General features: G+C 47.1%; 1 protein-coding gene across 1 annotated transcript in view; it reads right to left on the bottom strand.

Moving 5' to 3' along the window:
- Positions 1 to 20,161, bottom strand: part of LOC115477944 (F-box only protein 33) — a 36,494-nt gene extending 16,333 nt beyond the window's left edge. The window contains exon 1 of the mRNA XM_030215093.1: positions 20,053 to 20,161. The gene's annotated coding sequence lies outside the window, so the exon portion shown is untranslated. The remainder of the gene's footprint in view (positions 1 to 20,052) is intronic.
- Between the last annotated feature and the right edge of the window lie 311 nt (positions 20,162 to 20,472).

The following is a 20,472-nucleotide window of genomic DNA, read 5'->3' on the forward strand; positions in this document are numbered from 1 at the left end:
TTGCTCTATAGAGCAGCTCTAGCTATTACAACATTTTTCCAATATCTGAAATGCATATCCATAGGTGCATAATAAAAAATAATTTTTAAGGGATAAACGTTTTTCAAATAAGACATTGTCCACCATATTTGCAGTTCCAGCTCTTATACTTTTAGCAGTCACCTAAGCTACAATAAACCCAGCAATACAAATTTCCAGAATCAAAGGGGTAGGTATTCAACAAGGCTTAAGCTGTCTGATTAAACCCCTTTCAGCAGGATGTTAAGAAATGAAGTAAGGTTGCTGAGACACTAAATACACCTCATGAGTTATTTCAAACAGCTGGCCATACTAGGGCTCCTAATACTGTTTTTTTCACCTGAGGATTTTAGTTTGTTATTTTAAGGAGAAAATTGAATTGATAATTTGATTCTCTCATTACCTCGTGTACCAAAAGATTCGGGTCCTTTGTCAAAATGCTGTTGATTGTTAGATATTTTATTAGTTTAATTTGTATTGATTATTGTGTTTTATATTATGTATGTTTTAATTGGAACCTGCCTAGAATGTTACGACAGAGCGAGGTATGCATTTTCTAAATAAATAAATACACCTAGGATTCCTGTGAGGCAGTCAGCATCAATGAGATTGATCAAATATTGCTAAGTTAAAACTTACCACATCTTTTCAGGATCTTTATTCAAATAAAAACTACAATCTGCAGTTTTCTCTAATTCACTGAAGCTCACTACTGTTATGTCCAGTTTTGAAAAGGGACAACCTCAGTCCTGATTTTATTACAAACTATCGCCCTATTTACCTTTGCAACTTTTGCTAGAGTTAGAGAAATTGTTTCAATTTGATCATTGCCCGGAAAATGTGGAAATCTTAAATCCAGTTTGGTTTTCACAGGGCTCACAGGACAGGGATGCTGTTATTGTCATCAGTAGATATTAATTGGCAAGGATTAGATCAGTGTACATGCATGCTACTTTATGGGAAAATTAGGTTCTTACCTTGGTAATTTTCTTTCCTTTAGTCATAGCAGATGAAGCCATTACGTATGGGTTATGTCCATCAACCAGCAGGGGAGATAGAGAGCACTCAAACTTTCACAGTGCCCTCTTGGCCAGCTAGCTCCACTGCCTCTTCAGTATTTGAAGCTTCCAAAGCAGTATGGCAAACCGCAATGGGAATCACAAGAGCTTTCCTCACAGCGAACGATGGCCCATCACAAGGGCATGAACTCATAAAGGAGGGAATGCACATCCTCCTGGAGGGAATAAACTCATCCTCCTTATTGTATAAGTGGAGGGGAACACACGCGCCTCCTGGAGGGAATCACACATCCTCCCAACACACTGGAGGGAATGAACTCATCCTCCTATTTATAGAACTGGAGGGGAACACACGCGCCTCCTGGAGAGAATCAACACATCCTCCAAAAAAACATGCTGGAGGGAATGAACACATCCTCCTAAATTTAAATTGAACATGAATCCTGAAGATTGTTTTCCAACTTTCTCCCAAGGAAGGAACTTCAGGAAATTAGAACAGAACCTGAAAAACAGATTCACAGCATACAGACAATCATACAGGGAGGGCTCATGGCTTCATCTGCTATGACTAAAGGAAAGAAAATTACCAAGGTAAGAACCTAATTTTCCCTTCCTTGTCATCAAGCAGATGAAGCCATTACGTATGGGATGTAACAAAGCAATCCCTAGATAGGGTGGGAACAAGCCACACCACGCGCTAGCACTTGTGCACCAAAACGCGCATCCCTCCTGGCAGCCACATCCAGCCTGTAATGTCGGGCAAAGGAGAGCTTAGAAGCCCATGTTGCTGCACTGCATATCTCTTGAAGAGAGAGTGCTCCAGTTTCAGCCCAAGAGGAAGAAATCGCTCTAGTAGAATGTGCCTTAAAGGCTACAGGCGGAACCCTGCCGGCCAGCAGATAAGCTGAAAAGATAGTTTCTTTGAGCCAGCGGGCAATAGTGGCTTTAGACGCTGGAGACCCTCTGCGAGAACCGGATAGCAAAACAAACAGATGATCAGAAGTCCTGAAAGAGTTAGTAACTCGCAGATACTGCAGCAGAGTCCTGCGCACATCCAAAAGGTGCAGCTGCCCAAAAGATTCTGGAAACTCTTCCTCTGAAAAAGAGGGCAAGAAAATAGGCTGGTTTAGGTGAAAGGCTGAAACCACCTTAGGCATAAAGGAAGGCACGGTCCGAACCGTGACTCCGGACTCTGAAAATTGCAGAAATGGGTCTCTACAGGACAGCGCCTGGAGCTCTGACACCCGTCTCGCCGAGGTAATGGCCACCAGAAAAACAGCCTTCAGTGTCAAATCTTTCTCCGATGCTCGCCGAAGCGGCTCAAAAGGAGATGCCTGCAGGGTTTACAAAACTAGCCCCAGGTTCCAAGCTGGACAGGGTGCTCGCACTGGAGGTCGGAGCCGAAGCACCCCTCTAAGAAACCGTGCCACATCTGGGTGAGCAGCCAAAGACACGCCTTCCACCTTACCACGAAGGGAGGCCAACGCTGCCACCTGCACCGCAGGGAATTATAGGCCAAGCCTTTTTGTACACCTTCCTGCAAAAAGTCCAGAATCGGCGAGACAGGAGCCCGCATTGGAGCAATGGCTCTGGAAGCACACCAAGACTCAAACAGGCACCAAATCCTGGCATAAGCCACGGAAGTGGACCGCTTGCGGGCTTGCAGGAGAGTGGAAATAACTTTATTGGAATAACCTTTATCCCTCAATTGCGCCCTCTCAATAGCCATGCCGTAAGACCAAAGCGGCCGGCGTCCTCCATGGCTACCGGTCCCTGAGTCAACAGGTTCGGTACCAGAGGTAACAGCAGAGGAGCCTCCAGGAGCAGCTGTCGGAGGTCTGCATACCAAGGTCTCCTTGGCCAATCCGGGGCGATGAGGACCACTTCTCCTGGGTGCAGCCGAATCCGCAAGAGCAGGCGCCCTATCAAGGGCCATGGGGTAACACATAAAGTAGACCCGGAGGCCAGGGTTGAGCCAAGGCATCCAACCCCGCCGAGCGAGGATCTCTCCGTCTGCTGAAGAAGCACGGGACTTTGGTATTGGCACTTGTCGCCATTAGATCCATCACGGGCTTGCCCCATTTGGCACAGATCTGCAGGAATACTTCGTCTGCCAGATTCCATTCTGCTGGATCGATCTGATGCCTGCTCAGAAAATCGGCCTGCACATTGCTCTGACCTGCAATATGAGCTGCCAACAGACACTGAAGATGCAGCTCGGCCCAGTGGCAAATCAGTTCGGCCTGCGCGGCTAGTGCTCTGCACCTTGTTCCGCCTTGTCGATTTATATAGGCCACCGTTGTCGTGTCGTCCGACATCACTCTGACAGCCAATCCTTCCAGGGTCACTTGAAAGGTCAGAAGCGCCTGAAACACCGCTTTCAACTCTAGGCGGTTGATGGACCACTCCGACTCCTCGGGTGTCCATAGACCCTGGGCATGCTTCCCCTTGCAATGTGCGCCCCAGCCCTTCAGGCTGGCATCTGTTACCACTAGGTACCAAACGGGGAACGTCAGTGGCATTCCTCGCCGCAGCATGCTGTCCGAGAGCCACCACTCCATGCTGAGTCGGGCCGCAGGGAGCCAAGGAAGTCTGCATTGGTAATCCTGAGAAATAGGAGACCATCTCCGGAGTAGGGAATACTGTAGAGGTCTCAGGTGCGCTCTCGCCCAGGGTACCACTTCCATCGTGGCTGTCATCGATCCCAGCAGCTGGACAATGTCTCAAGCTCGCGGGCGGGGCATCCTCAGGAGCAGACGGACCTGATTCTGAAGCTTGCACCGCCTTAGCTCGGGTAGGAACACATAGCCCGAGACTGTGTCGAACCTGTCCCCCCAAAACTCTAGAGATTGTGAAGGGGTCAGGTGACTTTTGGCCATATTGACGACCCAGCCTAGAGATTGCAGTACTGAGACCACTCTGGCTGTAGCTTGTAAGCTCTCTGTTGCAGAGTCTGCTCTGATGAGCCAGTTGTCTAGGTACAGGTGAACCCTGATACCTTCTCGCCTGAGAAAAGCAGCTACTACCACCATTACCTTCGAAAAGGTTCGGGGAGCTGTGGCGAGGCCAAAAGGCAAGGCCCTGAATTGGAAATGTTTCCCAACACCGCAAACCTCAGAAACTTCTGGTGCGGGGGCCAAATCGGTATGTGCAAGTAAGCTTCTTTCAGGTCTAGAGACGTGAGAAACTCTCCTGGCTGTACCGCCGCAATGACGGAGCGCAGGGATTCCATGTGGAAATGCCGCACTCTCAGGGACTTGTTCACTTCTTTTAAGTCCAGAATAGGGTGAAAGGACCCACCTTTTCGCGGCACCACAAAGTAGATGGAGTACTGGCCGCAGCCTTGCTCGGCGGGAGGCACCGGGGTCACTGCCCCTAACTGAATCAGACCTTGTAAAGTCTCCTCCACCGCCGCCCGTTTGACGGCAGAACCGCATCGGGACTCCACAAACACGTCTCTTACTGGGGCGTTGAATTCTATTCTGTATCCATCTCTGATCAGGTCCAGAACCCACTGATCTGAGGAAATCTTGGCCCACTCCTCGACAAAGAGGGAAAGCCGTCCTCCGATGACAGGCATCGAGGAGAGGGCCGGCGCACCATCATTGAGAGGGTCGCCCCTGAACTCCTGGTCTTGAGCCACCGGCTGCGGAACGCTTGTCCGAGCGAAAGGAGTTCCTCTGCTGACCACGGGCATGTGAAGTGAACCCAGCAGAACGCCCCACACGGTACCTTCTAGCTTCACGGAAGCGAGGTCTGTACGAGGAGTGGACCGCCTGGCCCTTAGAGGAAGGCCTCTGCCTATCTTCGGGCAAGCGCCGGGGTTTTGGATCACCCAGGCCTTTCACAATTTTCTCCAACTCCTCACCAAATAGGAGAAGTCCTTGAAAAGGCAACTTCACCAACCTTTGCTTAGAGGCCATGTCCGCTGCCCAGTGTCGTAGCCACAGACAACGGCGAGCCGCCACTGCTACTGCCATTTGTTTAGCCGAAGCTCTGACAAGGTCATAAAGGGCATCAGCCAGAAAGGACAAGGCCACCTCCATCCGCGGAGCCACATCCAAGAAGGGCTCCGCTCCATCTCCGGGCTGAGCCACTGCCTGTTGCAGCCAAGCTAGGCAGGCTCTAACAGCATAACAGCTGCATGCAGACGCCCGAACAGTGAGACCTGCAATTTCAAAGGACCGTTTCAATGCTGTTTCCAGCCTACGGTCTTGAACATCCTTCAGGGCAACACCTCCTTCAACAGGGAGGGTAGTTCTCTTTGTCACCGCAGTGACTAGGGCATCCACTGTAGGCATTTGAAAACGAGCCATATGTCCCTCACGCAGAGGGTATAACTGCCCCATAGCCCTGGAAACTCTCAAAGGTCCCTCGGGGTCAGCCCACTGAGCCGAAACAAGCTCTAGGATGGAGTCATGCAAAGGGAAGGCCCGAGCAGCTTTCTTGGTATTAGCCATCCTGGGATTACCCGAGGAGGCCATGCCACTGTCAGGATCTTCAATCGAGAGGACCTGCAGGGTATCTGAAATAAGCACTGGCAGCTCATCACTGTGGAAAATCCTCACCGCGGAGGGATCATCCAGATCCTGTGGTAAATCCGCACCTGACTCTGGTTCCTCAGACCAAGAACGTCTGTCAGAGTTCTCCGAATCCTCACACCCCGACCACGGGGGGGGGGGGGGAAGGTGCACCACAATCTGAAGGGGAATTAACCCTTCTGCGCTTATCTTTAGGCCAAGCATCCGGGGAAAAAACCTCACTGGGCAGTCCCAGGCCAGAATCCATCGGGGGGGCATTCAGAGGAGCCTCAGGCGACCCTTGAGGAAGGGCTCTTTTCATCATGTATGCTTTATGCAGCAAAAGCACAAAATCCGGGGAGAAAATCTCACCCTGGGCACCCAAATCCTGTCCGGTGCTAGCCACTCCTGAAATAACCTCATCTCGAGGTGCCCCACCTGGCTCAGGTCTCTCCGAGTCCACGGAGGCCGCGCCATGCGGTGTAAGCAAAATGGCGCCCGCTGCCAGCTCAGAGCGGGAAGAAACATCGCTCGCCATGCTCGTCCTACGCCAGTACAGCACGATTTACAGAGCCCTGCTACTGATTTGTGCTTGCCACAAGTGGAACAGCGCTTTACATTGTCCACAGCCATCGCCGCAAAACGGCGGTAAAATCCAAAATGGTGGTTTCGCGCCAAAATCGCCCCGATCGCGGGCCCACCCCGTTGGAGTTGGAAAACACTCTTACCTCAAAGGATCTAGTGTACAACTACGATCCTGCTGAAAATCAGGTCAAAAACCTCTATTCCAGCGTCTCTGCGTTTAAAAACGCGACGCGACTTTTTTTTTTAAAGCTGTGAGGAAAGCAGAGGTATTGAAGACTCCGGAGGCTCAGATGAGTGGGAAAGGCAGGGAAAGGGCGAACCTATATGCCTGCATCCACTGTTGGTGGGTAAGGACAGGGAAAGCAAGGCAATATGTCCACATCCACAGAGGTATGGGTAAGGCAGGGAAAGGGCTAACCTATGTGCCTTTAAAGTGAAGCTGCTATAGCCTCCAACACCCCGGTTAACAACTGGCAAGCCAGGAACCACCTCCCAGCAGATTTTTCTGGAGCTCGAACAAGCTGCAGCCACCCTGCTAGGGGAGATAGAGAATACTGAAGAGGCAGTGGAGCTAGCTGGCCAAGAGGGCACTGTGAAAGTTTGAGTGCTCTCTATCTCCCCTGCTGGTTGATGGACATAACCCATACGTAATGGCTTCATCTGCTTGATGACAAGGAATACACAGTTTCCATTCACCATACACTAGTTTTCGCAACCAATGCACAGTAAGTGCAAACATTTACCACACTTTAGTAAAAGGGCCTCAAAGAATTTTTGTCATGTGTGTAGAGTACATGAACACATTTACACCTTTAGAACAAATGTAAATTTATTGAGCAACTAAGGGTCATTGTAGGAACCTATTTTATAAAGGCATATAAACATCCATTGAAAAGTTCAGACTTTCCTGTTAAGTTCCTTTGCTTAAAGTCTGCTAGACCAGTTCAAAAGCATTGGTTTATATGAATCTGACCCTAGACAGAGAAGGACCACCACAACTTTTTTTAGTGACATTACTGTACTAAAAGGGGTGGTACAAAGCCCTTGACAATATCATCATAGCAAAGCAATAGCATGAAGCCACAATCTTGACAAATAAACCATATAAGCACTCCTCCCCCAAAGAGGAAAAAAAAAACCTGAGATAGAATAAGGCAGATTAGGAAGAGAATCTTCAGGTTCCCACTAAATGGCAGAGTGAAGCCCTTCAAATAGCATCTACGGAGAAAGTAGACCAGTACTTCCCAAAGGTGTATCCAACTTGATCCCATTTTACACACTTAAAAACAAAACAGACCTCTGCTCCCCTCTTTATCATTCCATTCTTCTTCCACCCTGCACCCTCATTGTGGAATTCACTCCCCCAAAACTGCATCTGGAAGCATCCTATCAAAGATTTTGGTCTCTCTTGAAACATATTATTGAAAAGGCTTTTACTCTTCATGGCTGCCCTCCCTGGGATCCACTGACTTCCGCAAGTGTCTGACTTATGTGCTTGCTGTCAGATACCGGTTTGTCATTAATCCTGTCTGTTCTTCCACTCTGATATTTTTCGGTCTCTTGTATTCTTTCCTGTCACGAAATGGCGGTCATTCCAATCTTGACTTTGTTTTTTGTTCAATTTTATTGTGAACAGCTCTATTTCCTTAAGGAACAGCGGTATATCAAGAGCAATAAACTAAAACCATAATCACTTACCCAAAGCATGAAGGCACCACCAGTAGTGGCAGAAGTGAAGCAGCACAAAGCGTGTGTTGTCAATAAGCACTCGCAAACTCAATACACTGCATGGGTTTCCAATCTAACAAGAAACCCACACAAGAGGAGGAGACAAGGCCTACGAAAGTTCACCAACTCACAGGCTCTATGCTGACTGCCAATACTGGGCATGAGTCATAGAGGAGGTCCAGAGAGAGGGGGAGCAGGCTACCTCAAGAAACTAACCTTAATGAAGATTGCTTAATGGTCTTGAAGGGGGAAGTCACAAGGACCCTGAGAAACAAAGTAAGAACCTACTGGGGAACTTGGGCCTTAAGGAATAGCCACATCTGGGTGACAACCTCCACAGCAAAACAAGGCTGCCATCCAAACTTTCCAAAAACTCACTACAGGCAGTTTAGGACAAGGACCGACCTTTTAAGGTCCAAATAGTAGAAGAGTGCCCATACAGTCAGATCTTTGCAAAAATCCTTAGCTACAAGCCAAGCTGAACATAAGCCCTAAAGAAGGCAATAAATCACTGAATTGTCTCTCTTGCAATCTAGCCTTCAAAGGGCCAGGCTGTAGGAAAAAAAGGGAGAAGAATGTTCCAAGGGGCTTGGGCTTGGAACAGCAGCCCTAAAGAGAAAGTCACAGGAAAGCCCCTCCCCCACTCCAGTTTTATCAAAGCAGCACCCTATGGCTTTCTTGGCCAGCCTGGAACCACTAGAATCACCATGAATGGAAGCTCACTTCAATCTTCTGAATGTCCCATGGCCAGGGATGAATTGGGTATCAATCTCATTGGGGGCCAATTATCTCTGGTCACTTGAACCTGTAGGTCCTGTGAGTGCTAATGAAACCATGAATGGCAAGCCCCATTAGTCTATCATGCTTTGGAAAGTTTCTTAGCCCAGTAGTAATAGATTGGCCTGGGTGCTATTTACTCCTGCAATGTGAGCTGCCAAGTAAGTGCTGTATGTCTTACTTGGCAGCTGAAACAGAAGATCACTTCTTGGGTGACTACTGCACTCTGTATGCCTTCTCATCTGATTGTGCTGTCTGAGAACTGTAGTGTCCTTTTTCTAGAGCAGGGGTTCTCAACCCAGTCTTGAGTCACATCTAGTCAGTCAGGTTTCAGGATACCCAGAATGACCAGGTATGAGATATATCTACATTCCTTATTTCCACTGTATGGGATCTCTCTCATGTATATTCACTATGGATATCCTAAAAACCTGTCTGGCTGGAGTGTCCCAAAGACTGGGTTGAGAACCCCTGCACCGGACAGAACAGCAGAAAGCTTCATATTTTTCAAAGCCCACATGTGTTACCTGACCTGTGGCAATGAGCTTTCTCATCAGGCATCTGCTTCTTAGTAAAGCCACCATTAACTGCCTTTTAGAGGGAAACTATTGGAAACTTTCTAAACCCCTCCCAGCTGGGATTTCCCTCAGGGATCTCTTCAATCACTGAACAGCACTGTCTCTTGCTGCATATCTGCAGCAGAAACACAGCAGATTTGATGAGGTTTCTTGGGATGGCCCCCATGTCAACTGAAAACACTGGACTTTGGGGTGTGGGGGGGGGGGGGGGGGGGGAGGAATATTTCCAGCTAGTGCAATTCTGCATAGCAGTTTCTGTAAGTTTATTTTTTTGGCATTCGTTCCCCACTCTTTCTGCTTGTCTCCTCTCCGGCAGTGTGTCCAGGAAACAGGTCCTCCTTCATGGCTCAGGGACAGAGCTTGTTCTGACTCTGCAACTCCTCAGCTCTTGCTCTTGGGGCAAGCAGCTGTCTCTCTGCCTTTTCGCTTGTAGGAGAGCCTCTATTATACTCTACCAATATTGATTATTTTAAAGCATTGCCATAACTTTCAGCAGAATCTGACCACAGACACTTAACTCAGGAGAGAAATCTAGTGGAATAACATTTTGTTATACTGCTTAGTGGTAAAACTCAATGAAACTGACCTACTAATGTAACTGATCCCACATTACTTCAATTTCAGCTCTAAACAACTCATGAGTCGAACAGAGGATGTAGTATACTTACTAAAAAGGAAGCTGAAAAATATGCAACCATGTTGACAAACATAAATCATGTTAGCAGTGACATCCACTGAGATGTTATTCTTGTCATGACTACAAAACGTATAATCATGCTGCAACTTTTTCCAGACATGAGCTAGTATTAGAAAAATAGGTTTCTGAGGAAGTGTGTCTATGGGTTTAATTCTTCCATATGTCATGGACTCCATCTCTTTTACCTCAAGAGACAATAAAAGTGATGAAAATGTTCTGGCACACTAGATTTCAATCCCCATACTTAGCTGGCAAGTTCAGCCATATGCCCCTCCCATTCAAAGTCACCCTTGAGATTTCCTTGCAAGTTTTATGCTAGGTTTCTTAAATTATGCACAAAACACTAAGCAGATGTGCTTGCCACGCAACTGTACAGAAAACCAGCAAGTGCTGGCATGCTCTGCTTTATTTCATAGGAAAATCGACCTTGGCATTCCAAGGTGGTTTTATTCATTGACATTAAAAGCTGAGATTCTATATGTGCCAACCTTTGAAAGAACTTGAAGCAGATTAGCACACAGCAGTATGCATTTAATCAATCTACCATATATACATTTTTTTTTCAGAAGAGCTGCTTCCTGCGATTTATCTTTGTTTTCAAATGGCAGAAAAATAGAAGATCCCATGGCTCTACAGATCCTGAAGAAATTATTCTTTGCAAGCTTGTCATACCCTTTATTGGAGCAAAGTGGTACACCTGAGGAAATTCTGCACAACTGCGCAATGCAGAATTTGCACAGAATTAGGCAATGCATAGTAGGAATAGGAGGGAGACAGCAAAACCTGCCTCAGGATGGGAAGCTGCAGCCATATATGGCCTGCATGATCACAGGAAGAAAGTGGCAGCAGGACCGATACCGCAACGTAAAGAGGCAGCTATGGTGTCTGCACAGCTAAAGAGGATCTGGCCTTGGCAGACAAAGTGACAAGAGTCACATGTTGAGCCTGGGATTAAGAAAAAGTGCCTTGGGGGTCAGCAAGGGATACAGCTGAGGGGATGGGCCTGGGAAACAGTGCGAGATGGCAAGAAGCAGCAAGAGCGGGTTCGAGGCTGGGGAGCGGGACAAGGATGTTCTACAGGGTAATCAAGCCTGGGATGGAGTAACTATGGAAGGAAGAGAATTGAGCTGTGGGATCAAACTGTGGGTCGTAGTAATACGGGGAGTGAGTGCAAGGTGGAGGCATCAAGCCTAGAGAGTTGAGGGAGAGCCAGTGTATTTTTGAAGCACGCACAATTTTTAAATATTGTGCCCCAAACTCAATTCTTTGCACAGAATTCTCCCAGGAACAAAAACAGCAAAAACGCAAAAGGTTCCACTGTGTAAGTCAAATATGTTGCACAACACTTCATACAAATTGTGTTTGTTCAATAAAAAGAATCATACTTTGCATAACCTCCAACTACACAGATAACCTATAGTACAATGATGATGAAGAGCTGATAAAGTTGTTTGACATTCTGACCTACATTGTATCTAAAGTTGAACCACTGCAATCCCTTCTACTGATAGTTTCAGGAGTTTTGTCATATACTCACTGCCCCTTCGCTCTTCATAGTCATATCCAAATTTGTGACCTCTTTGCCTAAAATTATTTGAATGTTATTTGTTATTATTTGAATGTGTGCTGCCTCCTGAGCTCTTCACCTGCTTCAAGTCCTCTGCTCCTTTATATTGGGAGAGCAGTTTCCAGCACTCAGAACAAGGAGAAAGCGGCCTCTGTAAAGCAGATACTATATATCTGATAGTGCTGGGGCATATATCTGGTTTACGGACAACTGACTGCTCCCAGTTAAGAAAGCAATGTATATATGAAGCCAACAGATATGGAAATATCTTGAATGTATTTGAAGACTCCTGTAATATTACAGTGTTCAAGTAAAGTTGAGTCTGCATTTCATATAGAAAGAGGAGAGGAGCCCCCATCATCCTAACGAAGGTAGCAAAGTGAAATCACAGTGGGCCAGGCCTCAGAAGTGGTGCAGAAAAAGATACAAGAACCCTAGCCGCTAATCAAATGTAGCACATTCCCCAACCGAATCGGAAAGCAGGCCAGACAAAGAAACCACTATACTGCAAAGGGTGGAAAAAGTGCCAAATCAGAGGATAGGATCCTTACTCCTTACGACAGGTCTCTACCAAGGTCACAGAGGAAACGGAAGGGAAGACCTGAAAATAGAAGTTCTGACACTTGCAGGATTGTCCAAGTTGCAATTGGAGCCTATGACCTTGGACCCACGAGCAAAGTCCACGACTGACTGTCCTCGAACCACATCAACACTCCAACATACACTCACCTTCATACATTCACACACTAAACGGCACAATTACCAGTCGACTGGATACACCCTTGAGAAAAAGAAGCAGAGCATAACTGGGTACCATATCATAAACACCCACGAATTCATATACCCTCTTCCTTCATCATTCTCATACTTTTACACGCACACTCCTTTTTACTTCACGAACTTAGTCCAGATAAACCTCACTTCATAAAAAACATTACCCCTAACAACACTCCACTCTCCCCGAGTTCATTCTTAGAAGTCATTTAACATGCAACCAGATCACATAGGATCCCCTGAGAAAGTGCAAAACCGAAAGCACTCGCTATTACACAAAGGTCCAAATACTGTTAGCCACACCTCTCGATGATTATAACACCAAACCAATACTACACAGCCGATTCAGGATTACCAGACATACCAACCTCAACCAAACCGGCAAAAGAACTTACAATAGCAAAATATTATCCCACAAACAACCAAGGCCAAAGCGGATAGGGTTCTTCTTGGAGAAAAGACAGATGAAGGGAGATATGACAGAGGTCTATAAAATGAGTAGAGTGGAATGGGTAGATGTGAATTGCTTGTTTACTCTTTCCAAAAATACTAGGACTAAGAGGCACGCAATGAAATTTACAAAGTAGTAAATTTAAAACAAATCAGAGAAACATTCTTCACTCCACGTGTAATTAAACTCTAGAATTCATTGCCAGAGAATGTGGTAAAACAGTTAGTCAAGCAGGGTTTTAAAAAAGGTTCGGATAACTTCCTAAAAGAAAAGTCCATAAGTCATTATTAAGATGGACTTGGGGAAAATCCACTGCTTATTTCTACGATAAGCAGCATAAAATGTATTGTACACTTTTGAGATCTTGCCAGATACTTGCAACCTGGATAGGCCATTGTTTGAAACAGGATGCTAGGCTTGATGGACCTTTGGTCTGTACCAGTATGGCAACACTTTTGTTCTTATGTCCTCTTTCTCCCTCTCCACCTTTATGGTCCAGCAACTCCCTGTCTCCTCTCTCTTCACCTTTAAGGTCCAGCAACTCCCTGTTCCCTCTCCCTTCCCTTTCACCCTTATGCTGCAGTACCTCTATATCCCTTTCTCCTCCATTCCCCCTTATGGTCCAGCTTCTGCCTGTCCCCTCTCTCTCTCCCTTCCTCATCCCTCTAAAAAGTGCAGCTTCAATGTTCAGCAGGACAGAGACTCGGAGAGGACAGCCTACTCAGGAAACCTAGCCTGGTGCCAGGAGACACAGTTACATGTATCCCAATGGCATGCACCTTCCTAGGTTGTATGCAGCAAACTGCATACCAGAAGTGAAAGCCTGCTAAGTGTGGTTTGCTGCCTACACAATCCGGGAACGAGCATGGCATCAGGGTTGTGTACCTGCATCATCTGTGGGTTCAGCATCTCTCCCCTTCTCTTACTCACACTCTCTCTCTCCCCTCCTAAGGTCTGTCATATCCCTCTCTGCCCAGCACCCCCTCCCAATGATCTGCCATCTTTTTCCTCTCTCCCCAGTTCCTACACCCATTGCCTGGCATCTCTCCTATCCCCCCCTTCCCCTGCAGGTCCAGCATATGTCCCCTTCCCTCCCCATTGTTCAGCACATCTCCCTTCTCCCCCACGAGTCCAGAATCTCCTTCTTCCCTCACTCTCCCCCCCTCTTGTGAGTCCAGCAACTCTCCCTCTTGTTTCCTCAGCCCCCCCATGAGTCCAGCAACTCTCCTTCTTTTTCCCTTAGCCCCCCATGAATCCAGCAACTCTCCCCTCTTGTTTCCTCAGCCCTCTGTGAGTCCAGCAACTGTCCCTCTTGTTCCCTCAGCCCTCTGTGAGTCCAGCAACTGTCCCTCTTGTTCCCTCAGCCCCAGATATGAGTCCGGCACCACCATCTTCCCTCAATCCCACCCCCTCCCCTCCCTGAGTCCAGCACCACTCTCTTACCGGTGTTGGACCCTTCCCTCTTCTGAATCCCAACCTCATGTACACAGAAGTTGTGTCAGAGAGGTGGGGCGCGGCACAGAAGAGGAAAGGATCCTGCACTAGCTCAGGCAGTCTGTTATCGCTGCAGGGGCCACTAAAGCAAGCAGGTTTGATGGACCAAGGAGAGGGGCAGGGGGGGACAAGAAAGTGGTGCTGGATTTGGGGTGGGGGTTAAGAGACAATCAGTTATGCTGAAAAAGTAAAAGAAAAAATTCCCTGCTGCCGGGACACATCTCCCAGGTGCTTGCGATGAAACACTTGTTGAGGACCACCGGTTTAACCCAATGTTGTGGACAGTAGGTGGTTGTCTTTTTATTCGTGTGTTTTGTACATCTGTTTTTAATATTTTGTAAAGGTGTATGTATTATTTTGTTTTCATTGTGTTATATTTATATGATGATAATGTCTTCATTGGAATCCGCCCAAGTGGAGGAGTGGCCTAGTGGTTAGGGTGGTAGACTTTGGTCCTGGGAACTGGGGAACTGAGTTCGATTCCCGGCACAGGCAGCTCCTTGTGACTCTGGGCAAGTCACTTAACCCTCCATTGCCTGCCGCATTGAGCCTGCCATGAGTGGGAAAGCGCGGGGTACAAATGTTACAAAAATAAATAAATAAAATCTGCAGAATTATAAATGCTTTAAATAATCTCAAATGGAGAAACAGTGGGCGAGCATGGAAAATACATTATTTCGTTTAAGATAAGCAAATTACACAAGCATAGAAGTAAGGAACATACATTAGAAATGTTTCACAATTGAGGCAAAACAGTGCCCAGAAAACAAATCAGAATAAGGTAGTAGTTCCTCCTGAGAACGTTTTCAAATCATTCTTTTTTGTTCAGGACAGTGTTCTCTTTAGTAAAAGACCCCAGAACTTGTAGTTTTTTAAATCAATTTTATCCAAAACGTTTTCTATGTTATCTAATCATTCTGCTTCCAAATTTGAATCTATAACTAATTAATTTTTATCTGCATTCCTTATTTTGGACATATAAGGATTTGCCCAAGTCTGCTATGTTTCTATGTAAAAAAAAAAAAAAAAACCCAAAAACTTACAGATGACCCATACTTTCCAAAGAAGGAGAAATGATTTTCTGGCTACTTTACCAACATGGAAACTCAAGAACAACTGACAGTCCACCTCAACACCCATGATTCTGGAGACAGAATCTAATTTTACTAAAAAGCCACCTATTTTTATAGGAGGCTTGTCTCTTATAAAAGCCAAAGAGCCCACCCATAGAAACTTTGGGGGTCCTTTACTAAAGCTTAGCTCGTGTTATCTGCAGCAGGGCCCATTTTATTCCTATGGGCCCTATTGCAGATAACTCGAGCTAAGCTTTAGTAAAAGACCCCCTTTGTTTTTTTTTTTTCAGTTTTAGTTTAAACGATTGGACACATGCTTCTACTGCTGACAAACATTGAAAAAAGTTTGTCTCATGATGTGCATTATCCGGTAAGGTAGGATAACATAATGTCATTCACATAGATGAAAGCCTGCAGCTTAAGACTAACAGCTGCATTAAAATGTTAAAACAGCAAAGGTGAAAGAGGGGAGCCCTGAGGCACCCCACAAACAGCATTCCATGAATCAGATAGTTTCCCATGCATTCTTACTCTATAAGATCTATTTTAAAAAACCTGAATCCATGAAAGAACAGCTCATTGAATCCCAAATTAATCTAAAAGAGATCATAAAATCCCATGATCAAACAGGTCAAACATGCTGGACAGGTTGACCTGAACAACAAGAGAGCTCTGACTCAGCAGCTTCTGACCCGAGGTGATCAAGGAACTAAACACAGCCTCTGTACACCTTTGCAGAAGCTCAACTGAGATCTATGAAGAACTGGAATTTATCCAAATAAATTGCTATCACTCAACCTTCTGTCATCTTGATAAGCAGCAGGATGGATACCACTGGAGCAAGAACACTGATAATGTCCTTTTCCTTAGAGTGAACTCCATTTAACACCTCAACCAAATTTCTAACCCAGTCGGTCGCTTTAAGACCCATACTGAGGGAGCTCAGTTTGTTTTTATGTCACTTATGCAGAACTGTGTCAAAGACTTCGCTAAAATCCAAGTATCCGTCAGTAAACTTGTTCTCCCATGATCAACTGTTTGGTTACCCTGTCAAAGAAATTAACCTACCTCTTGTAATACTGCCTTAGGTCTTGCAATCACATTGGAGGGCCGCTGTCACAGGAGCTGCACAAAACTTCCAGGCTGGAAGCTGGGAACGAAGCAGAAGCGAAGAATCCAGTGCGCTAAGTTAAAGTGCCGTCCCTCTGTGAGAAACACTCAAGCTCACAGGGAATCAAAAAGAACACCTAGACGCTCCAAGTCGGTGTGCTGGCGCCAGCCGCCCCCATTGAAATTGAACAACCAAACCAGAAAAGAAAAACAAAACAGGAGGCGAACCATTGTAGAAGGAGCCTCTATACAGGCTTGAGAAGAGGAGGCTCTGATTAGCCAGCTGTCCAAGTGAAAGGAAAAGAAACCTACATCCTCGCAGAAAGACCGCTACATGCACGTCCTAGGAAAAGGTCCCTGGGCCCGTGAGGAGACCAAATGGTCGGGACCGGAATTGGAAAAGAACTGCAGAAGCAGCCCGCAGAGGGGAAGGTAATTACGCCTCCCTGGTCTCAAGAGCAGAACAACTCTCTCTCTGAACGGACGGGAGCACAGACCTCAGGGTCACCATCAGAAAACGGACACTGGTGGACCCTTAGAGATCCCGATTGGGTTGCACTGCTCCCATCTTCCTGGGAACCCAAAATAGGAGAACCAACCAGACCGCGCTCGGCGGGAGGGATGGGAACAATGGCCCAAAGGGCCAGCAGCACCTCAACTGAGCTTCTGGTCTGAACTGCCAGAGACCTCCCGACAAGGAGACTGTAAGGAGAACTCCAACTGGAAGCCATCACCCAGCAGAACCAGCGCCAGAACTGAGGAAAAGGTAGACCATACGCCCTGAAAGGCCTGAAGCAGCCCCCTGTAGGCCCAGTGGGACCATCCGGCCTGGCTACATTGGGATTGCCAAGAGACAACAGCCACTACTCTCAAGTGCCCTGCCGACTCTCCGTTCCCCGGAAGTAAGATAGCTTGGCCCGAAACTGAGCCCTCTGGCCAAAGGTCTGATGACCAGACCTACACATGGAGCTGTCACGAAACAGGGCACATGCTGAGCCCGCAAGGCAAGCAGAGGAACAAGGAACGTCTTCTGGAGGATGCCGGGGCCCGCTCACCCAGTCCCTGAACCAAATTTCTGAGGTCATTCCCAAAGAGAAATGTGCCTCAAAGGGGTAACCTGACCACGCAGGCCTTTGAAGTGGTAACGGCCACCCACGCCCGCAGCCAGAACTGACGCCTTGCGAGAGCGTTAATGACATGCCTATGGCTGAAAAACTAGAATGACATACACAGTGGTCATCTGACAGGCTAAGCCCGCCTCCATTCAGGCAGCCTGGGACTGCCTCAGGAAAAGGACTGCTGATGCCACTGCAAACAGGCCTGTGCCACCAAGGGGCTACAAATAGAAGGCTGCAGCTCCAAAACAGTCACCTCAATGTGTGCTGCAAAGCCCGTTTCGGCTTCCTATCTAGCAGATCCCTCAAGGCAACGCCACCAACCACCGGGAGGGTAGTACTCTAGGTGACTGCAGACAGAGTCCAACTTATGTAAGGGAACATCTCTTTCTTCTAGCACCAGAGAAAAAGGACGGGCCATGGTCCTCCCAACCAGTAGGCCTGTGTCAGATGCACTCCACATTGCGGCAAGCAAGACTTGAATGTCCAGGTGAATGGGAAAATACCCTGGATGGGCCCCGAGGCTCTTGATAAAGCTACCCGCCTGACTACCTTCCGGAAACTCCCCAAGGGAGTGCTGCAAGTGCCTCTGAAATCAGGGGGCCACCTCCTAGCAGCCCAACTGCAGCGAAATCTAAGACTAAGTCTCCACGGGGCAGCAGTCGTGATACCCATCTCCTCTCTCCCCGGAGCTGCCAGGTCTGCTGGAGAAGAGGCTCCTAGCACCAGCCCAAGGCCCGGTAGAGCAGACGGGCTGGCCCTGACCCAGGGCCCCCCCCCCCGAAGGGCCCCCCCCCCATCTACACAGCTGCCTGCGCAGGGGCTTCGCTTCTGCCGAAAAAAAACCCAAAATGGCCACCATTCCCGCCTTCTTTGCGCCAAGGCCCTGCACAGGGGACCGGAACCGAAAGAAACGCGCTGTTGTGACTGAGCACGCCCTGTATGTGCAAGCCCCGAATCAGCTCTTCCACTTGGGAACCAGACTGCACACCGTGCAGCGGCCCAAGGAGGAACACCACTCACTGCAAAATGGGCAGCAGGTCGTACACTAAGTGGGGGTTGCCATGGCTAGAGACTACCGCTGCGTGGGAAAACATGTGGCGCACCGTGCTACACACATGCTTTTTTTTTTTAATCCACAGCACAGCACAAACAAGCAAAAAAAATATGTTTTTTTTTAACATTCAGGTAGATTAGGCAGTTTTCTGTCTTTGGAAGAAACACAGTCTGTTAGTATCTGCCAAAGACCTCAAGGAGCAGTTGTGAGATTTCAACCAGGCTTCCCTGGTTCTCACTCCACGGATCCAATCATTAAACTGCTCCTCCACTTCCTCCATTTTTTTTTTTTTTTTTTGTAGCACCGAGACGCAGTGCTCCCATCGATGTCCCACGGCCTGAAGCACAGCAGAAAGGACCCACCACCCTGGGTCCACACTACCCGGGGACACAGTCAACCCCCCTTTCAGAGCAGGGCACGGCAGCAGCACCGGCCTGCCAGACTGTGTTGCCTGCGACCTTCATCCTGATGAGTAGACTGGTTGCTGAGCAGGCTCTCACACAGAGGACAAACAGGGAAAAGGTGCAGAACACCCCAGGAGGAAGGCACGACAGGGACCCAGCACCACAGGTATGACCCCAGCACCACCAGGTAGTCTGCTCAACTGTTCACTCTGCTCAACTGGGAACCAGTTGACCAACTGGACCAGGAGCAAGGCCTCAGAACCAGAGAAAGAGGAAGTCTGTCCATCCACCGCTGGAGATAGAAGATACTGAGGAGCTGAGCTGTTAGCAGGGAGCTATGTAGTGGTGTTCAGTTCTGTATTTTCTATCTCCACCTGCTGGTTGATGGACATAACTACCCACTCGTACTTCAATAGTGGGAATGAACGTAATAGAAAAGTACCAATCCAGTGTGCTGCAATGACAGGAGGAGGAGGAACAGAGTCCAAGAGCTTCCTATTATACTTGAAGGACTTGTCCTCACCACCCACTATTATCAGGTATTGAACTATAGTAAGGAATGCTGCTACTATTTGGGTTTCTGCTGGATTGACCACTGTTGGAAACAGGATACTGGGCTAGATGGACCATTGGTCTGACCCAGTATAGCTATTCTTATGTAATGCAGTTTGTTGCCAAGAAGGTTTAAAATTATTATATTAACTGTATTTTATATAGTTAGTAAGCCTCATAAAGTATTTACAAATATGAGTAAATAGAATACTGCATACACCCATAGTATAAAGTGATTAGCAAGTAAAATGTTGTAATAGTATTAGATTGTTGGTTCAATAATGTTTTGATAATAAATGTGACTTCTGGGCAGACTAGATGGACTATGCAGGTCTTTATCTGCTGTCATTTACAATGTTACTATATGTGGCCGTACACAATCTGAACCAGCAAGAACATTTGCTTTTATGTCACGTCAAATATGTAACAAGCAAACATTCATTCTTAACTAATTAAGCCTTGGAAACTGAAGCACTATCTCCCCGAGTCTTTTTGCCCTGACCATTAGGTAGTTACATAATGAAAGCACTTACTGTTTAATTATCTTGCCACCTGGGTCCACCTTGTTGAGGTAAGCATTCGATAAACTTCCATTTTGCTGTAGAATGCTTATATCTCCAAAAAGACTGAGCTTCTGAAGGTTCCTGTAACAAAAGCAAGAGAGTTTCTTAGAGCAGCATTTGTCAAGTCTACCTATGTTAACAAAAATACTACATGGTACACCAATCTCTACAAAATATACATAGGACTCCTACGGCCAAAGACTGAGTTTAAGCCTGAACCTTTCCAGCCTTTAAGGAGGCAGCTTAGGTGGTGATAGTATGCTGTATACCAGTGTTTCCCCGACTTCTTCAAGCCAAGTACCCCCTACGTCAAACAAATTTCAACCGAGTTACTCCCGAGCTCCGAGCAGCAGAGATTTTGAAATTGATATTCTATTGTTAAACAGTTAA

Source organism: Microcaecilia unicolor, chromosome 9, assembly GCF_901765095.1.
Source record: "Microcaecilia unicolor chromosome 9, aMicUni1.1, whole genome shotgun sequence".
NCBI classification, from domain to species: domain Eukaryota; kingdom Metazoa; phylum Chordata; class Amphibia; order Gymnophiona; family Siphonopidae; genus Microcaecilia; species Microcaecilia unicolor.